Here is a 6,689-nt window from a genome sequence, read left to right as displayed (position 1 = left end):
TGGCTATTTGCCAAGTGGCGCCATACACTTGGCGGACCTTGCTTGCGATTGATGCTATGAATAATCGTTTTGGTTATGAAATTGGTCTCCCGGACCTTGCACACTTGTTCTCGGTCAGGTCCCTTGCTCGGGGTCAAGTGACCATTCGGGTTCGAGACGGGGAGAAGAATTGCATCATCTTCCCCGTGAAACCGGATGATAGCAAGTGGTTTTCCCGCTTTATTTTCGTGAAAATTGATACTCTTCCTGCTCCGACTGACTATATTGTCGGTGTCGCGATCAACGATCAACACACGGTACTTGCATGCCCTTATTCTTGTGCATTTTTCTTTGACGCTTATATTTCCTTACTTGGTTTTTTGTGTAGGTTTGTGCCCCTTGCCTTTGTCTCCTGACAGGACTGCCTCTCTTTCCAAATTATTCAGTCCACCTCCAGAAAATAGGACCTTTCCCAATCTGATCCAGGATTCTCTGCGGTGAAGAAAAAAATTCTTTGAAGAAAAAGATTCAATGTCGACTAGTGCGTTGCTCTTCCCTTTTTTGACTTGGTTACATTTCTCGGATTCTTCGTATATCCGGTTCGACTTAATATTTTTGCTTCCGTGTTCTACAAAATCTAGAATTTCGCCGCAAGATGTTTTGGCTCGTGAGAGTGAAGGAGGTGTTACGGTGTCCCCAAGCTCGCCGAGAAGAGAAAGTCTACTCGCCTGGGATTCGGACCTCGTCCCAAAAGGAGATCTCTGCTGTGGACCGGGCTAAGGAGCAGTCCCTATTGAAGCTACACCTCGGGTGTGAGGCCTCCATTGCTCGGGGCACGGTTTGTCCTTTCGGAGATGCTTTGACCTCCAAAGTCGTTCTGGCTCGGCTCCAACTAGGCTGCGTCGATGTGATTCCAACGCTGAAACCATCCCCGCTGCTCGAGCTACTTCCGCTTCTAAAGCCGCTCCGCTCGGAGCTATTCACGCTTCGGAGCTATTTCTCGCTTCGGGGCGCTCGCTTCCGGAGCTATTCACGCTTCTCGGGGCCACTTCCGCTTCTAAAGCTGCTCCTGCTTCTCGGGGCTATACGGCTCCAAATCGCTCCCGGGGTTATTGTTTTTACACTTCCGGATAATTTCGGTAGGAATAAGTCTACGAGTAGCTTGGACTTAATGAGCGGATGCTTCTTCCGGCTCCTAGGTCTGCGTTGGATAGCAATCCTTTGCGACTTGGTGGATCGTCTCGAGCATTCTTTCGAGGTAAACAATCATTGGCCGTTTTTTTTTTTTTTTTTTTTTTTTTTTGACGCTTTGTTCTGGTCTACCAGTCCTTTCAGATGGCCCTGTACTTGCGGGAGAAGGTGTCTCTCTGGTAGCGAGAAAATGCGAAACTCCGGAAGTCGGCGAAGGAGGCCAATGAGATAGGTGAAAACTGGTGATCTAAATAAGTCCCAGGATTTGCTGTTGGAGGAGGCCACTCAGAAGCAGAGTTTGCAGAGGAGTCTTTCTCTTGCTGAGGGGCATATTTCCGATCTTTGAGAAGAAAGTCGCCGATCCGAGAAGACATTTCACCGATCTTTGAGAAGAAAGTCGCCGATCTTTGGGAAGGAGGCGGCGATGCTAGGGAGAAGGTCGCGATCGAAAGGCGTGCTTCGTACGCCGAAAGGCGTATCTCGAGGTGGAGAAACGTGCTTCGGATGCGAGAGGCTCGTGTTGCCCAGGTTCGGGAGGAGAAGGTTTCGAGGTGCGGGAGTTGAAGAGGACTCGGTGGATGCTCTGTCTTATCTTTGCTTTGGAAACGAAGATTGATCGTATAAAGGTGTTCCAGGAGGGGAGGGCATTCCGCCCGGGACTTAGGAGTGAAGAGGGGAGGCTTCTGCTACTTTTCCGATGGTTTGAATTTGGATGTACTAGCGGCTTGGTGGAGCCCGGCAATCATTCTCTACCGATGATCCAGCGCCGAGGAAGAGGTGAATTCTCCTGCTCCCGATGCTCAGCACGGTATTCCGAGGCCGTGGAGCGTATTGACGTAGATTAGTATTTTTCGCATCCGAAAGACTTATGTTGTGCTTAGTTAGTTTTGGCCCCTACAGGCATGACATCTTTATTTTGAAGCAGTTTATGTGCTTTTGGTCCGCTCGGTGCCAGGCATACTTTGCTTTGCGACTTAAGTATTTCCCTCTTGGTTATCTTTTTGTGTCGTACCGTTTCGGTGCTTTGATTTGTGCATGCACGTCGTTTGGTTGGCCATCGCCGATAGATTCTTTGGCTAAGGGGTCTAGTATGCCCACTCGTCCAGGAGGAGCCAGGCTTGCGTGGGTGCTAATGCATCGCGGGAGGTGGTGGTCCGGTTGTATGTGCTTAGCCACGGACACACGCCCTCTCGTAATGAATACAAGCTCGCGAGATTAGTTTGCATTTTATTTCCTTGGCTTATTAGAAAAAATTAATTTACTTAAGGTGGTTTCGTAATTTTAAAACTTTAGGAATTAAAATATGGGCAAGTCTATTGGAACCAGATTTGTTGGATTCGAAAATAACATTTTTAGAGCGTAAAACATTGAATCAGGCGATATCCGGACCCGGAAAAATAAAAAATAGAAAAATATTTTAGAAGCGGAAAATATCTTTTAGGACGAGGAAGAATTTTTGGAGGCATAAAAGTATTGAGAGACAGAAAAAATATTGAGCCAGGGAAATATGTAAGGCAATATCTATAAACCCGGGCCGCATCCGGTAGGCCGAGTACCGGTTGTTGACCCTTCTTTGGTGACTTTAAATAAAATATTTTTTCAAGTGGGTGATATTCCAGGATCTGGGAACCATTTGCCCTTCCATAGTCATGAGTCGGTAGGCTCCATTTCCAACTGTGCTTTCTACTTGGTATGGCCCCTCCCAATTGTAGGCAAATTTCCCCTTCTTTGGTTCTTGGTATTCTGGAAGACTTTCCTTAGGACCAGATCTCCCACTTGCAGGGTTCTTACTTTTACGTTCTTGTTGTAGCTTTTAGCCACGATCAGCCGGTAGGAAGCCATCGATCGGGCGCCGGGTTACGAGTTCATCTATCGTGTCAGCCGCTTGCCATTTCCACTGGTTCCGCTCTTCCGTGATGCATCCATATCGTGGGTTGGGACCCGACCGGATGGGATGATGTATTTCGCTCCGAACACCAGGTGAAGGGGTTTGCCCCGTTGCAACCTTTGGTGTGGTTGTCACCCGAGAGAACCGGAGGTAGCTCTTCCGCCCATTTGCCCCCAATCTCTTCTAGTTTCTTTTTCAAGTTTTCAATGATAATCTTATTCTTTGGATTGAGCTTGTCGTTGGATTTGGGGTTCTGGGAGTAGATTTTGCAACGAGATGTTCCACCTAGCACAAAAAGCTTCCGTCTTATTTCCAATGAATTGGGACCCATTATCACATATAATTTCAGATGGAATGCCAAACCCGCATATGATATGCGTTTAATGAAAGATATCACCTGGGTTTCGTAACCTGGTGCTCGGGTAATGGTCCCACGATATCCATCCCCATTTCATGAAAGGCCATGGTGAGATAACCTGGTGCGAGGCTCTGTTGGTGGTGGCCGACATGGGCGTGTCTCGGCAAGCGTCGCATCTTTTTGCGAATTCCATGGCATCTTTGCGCATTGTGGGCCAGAAGTATCCCTGCCTCAGTGCCTTGTTGGACAGGCTCCTGCCCCCTGCATGGTTTCCACATTCTCCACTGTGGATAGCATGCAAAACGACTGAGACTCTTCCCGATCCAGGCATCCGAGGTAGGGTCCAGCGTGCGATTTCTGAAAAGAACATTATCGATTAGTAGGAATCTGGATGCTTTCATTTTAAAGCCCCTTACCTCCTTTTTATCTATTTGGTAGGATGTCATTTCCGCAACCAGTCTAGGTAGGGCTTCCTCCGATCTGGGTACTTTCTTCACCGCCGGTCTTTGCACACTTTTTTTCGCTTCTGCTTTGAGATTTTAGTGTTCTTGGCTCCAGCACGTGGACAATTGGTATCGTGGAAATGGTTTACGCCTTGAAGGTTGCCCCGGGGGTGGCTAGTGCGTGCGCTTCGCATTCTCGCTCCCCGGGATTTGCTTGATGTTGAATGTGACAAATTTGACTTTCAGCTCTTTTGCTACATCTAAATAGGCCATCATCCTGGGGTCCCTGGCTTCATAGCAATCATTTACATGGTTAACTATAAGCTTAGAATCGCCGCAAAACGAAGGTGTCTAATTTTCGGATCGAGCCGCTTCGGACCGGGATTAGTGCCTCATATTCTGCTTCGTTGTTTGTGGCTTTGAATTCACATCGTACGGCCTGGGCTATGAGGTCTCCCTGGGGAGATTTGAGGACCAGCCCTACTCCTGCTCCTTTGGCGTTTGAGGCTCCGTCCACATGTAACTCCCATACTTGTTCTCCTTTGTCTTCTTCCAGATTCGGGATGTCTGTTCGGCCGGGTGCGGAGCGCGGCGTAAGTCGACACAAAACCGCGAGCACGAGACTTTATGGCCGTACGGGGTTCAAACTTCAAATCGTACCCGCTCAAGTGCACGGACCATTTGGCCATTCGTCCTGACAATTCTGGTTTTCTCATGATAGTTTTAAGAGGGTAATTAGTTATCACAGAAATTGTATGAGATTCAAAGTAGGGACGCGAGATTTATAGGATGCGATAACAAGTGCAAGGACAAGTTTTTCTAGTGATGTGTACCTGGTCTCTGCCGAAAGCGAGAGACTTTGCGATGTAGTATACCGGATCTTTGTGATCCTTCTGCTCTCGCACTAGCACCGCACCGATCGCCGGTTTGGTGGATCGATGATCTGAGGAAAAGTGGTTCTCCTGGCTCTGGTTTCGACGGGGAGAGGTGGGAGTCTTTGAGATAGCGCTTGACTCGAAATGCTTTTTCGTGGTCGTCCGTCCATTCAAATCTTTGGCTTTTTCTGAGTATATCATAGAATAGCTGCATCGTCCGAGGATGCGGATATAAATCATTTTAAGGTGGCACTCTTCCGGTCAAAGGCCATGACGTCCTTTGGTTTTGCGGTGATTCCACGGTGCGAGTGCTCTTATTTGCTCGGTCTTGGCCTCTATCCCCCTGGGTCACCATGTACCCTAGGAATTTTCCATTTGGATACTCGAAGGTGCACTTCGTAGGATTGACTTCATTTGATATTTCCGAGGGTATTGAAAGTTTCGCAGTCTTTGGTGATCTTTGTGAAGCTGCTTGATTTGTGACCATATCGTCTATATATACTTCCATAGTTTGGCCTATTTGTTCTTTAAACATCATGTTCACCGACCTCGATAGGTAGATCCCGCATTTTTCGGTCCAAAAGGCATGACGTTATAACAATAGATACCTCTCTCGGATCCGAATCTTTGTCTTTTCCTGGTCACCGGGGTGCATCTTTATCTGGTTATATCCGCTCCAGGCATCCAGGAATGTCAGCATCTCGTGCCCGCGGTGGCATCTACCATGGCGTCTATGTGTGGTAGAGGGAATGGATCTTTTGGGCAAGCTTTGTTTAAATCCGTGAAATCGACGCAGACCCTCCACTTGCCATTCTTCTTTGGGACCACTACCACATTAGACAACCACTCTGGGTACTTTACTTCACGAATCTTTCTGCGCAAGCGGGTTATCTACTTCTTGATTTATGACCTGGTTTCTTTCGAAGCAAACTTTCTTCTTTTCGCTTTCGCACGGGTTTATAGCTTGGATCCACGCTTAACTTGTGAGTTATCACGCTTGGGTCTATCCCTATCATATCATCATGTGACCAAGCAAAGCAATCTATGTTAGTTCTCAACAACCGAACGAGTTCTTCACGAATCTTACCTCTACACTCGATCCATGAGAAACGATTCGCTCGGATGCGGCGAGTCCGGGATTACTTCGTCTAGTTCGCTTTCGCCGAGGCTCAATGTACTCGTCCCGGATGCGCCGGCTCGTAATTGCTATGCGGGCGATCCCTGTTGTTGGCTTCGAGCCACCTTGTAACAATCCTTAGCTTCTTCCCGGTCCCCACGTATTTCTTGCACCCCCCAAGGTGTTGGAAACTTCAGGCATTGGTGGTACGTTGAGGGAATTGCTTTCATCTCGTGGATCCAGGGCCTGCCAAGGATTACATTGTAAGTAGAGGGCCCATCAATAACCAAGTACCTTACCTGTCTGTTTACACCTCCGACGTAGGTCGGGATGATGATTTCTCCTAGGGAGTGCTTTGTTTCGCATTTTGAAGCCAACTAAGGGAATTGCCTTTTTTGCTAGATCTTTCTCGGTGAATCCCATTCCTTTGAGTGTTTCCATCATGATCAAGTTGACGGAGCTTCGGTATCCACCAGGATTTTTTTCACCTTACAATTACCTATGGGAAGCGTGATGATTAGAGCGTCGTGGTCTTTGTCGGGGAGTAGATCTGCGTCTGTTTCGTCGAAGGTGACCGACGGCGGATTCTCGGTGGTTAACCCCGGGAGTTCTCTCAGTGTCCTGTCTCCCTTAGCCCAGTTGCGTGCCTCTTAGGCTGCCGAGTAGGTCACCCACTGACTCCGATCCACCGTAATGACATTCACGGTTCTAGAGCAATGAGGAGGAGGGGAAGGCGGAACCGATCCATTGAATTTACTCTGGTTGTGTTTCGGGTAGGAGATGATCCAGGTTTCCTTGGTCATAGTGAAATTTGACTTCCTTTCCGAGGGAGTGGCAT

Source organism: Silene latifolia, chromosome Y (assembly GCF_048544455.1).
Source record: "Silene latifolia isolate original U9 population chromosome Y, ASM4854445v1, whole genome shotgun sequence".
Lineage (NCBI taxonomy): Eukaryota > Viridiplantae > Streptophyta > Magnoliopsida > Caryophyllales > Caryophyllaceae > Silene > Silene latifolia.
This window is presented reverse-complemented; position numbering follows the sequence as displayed.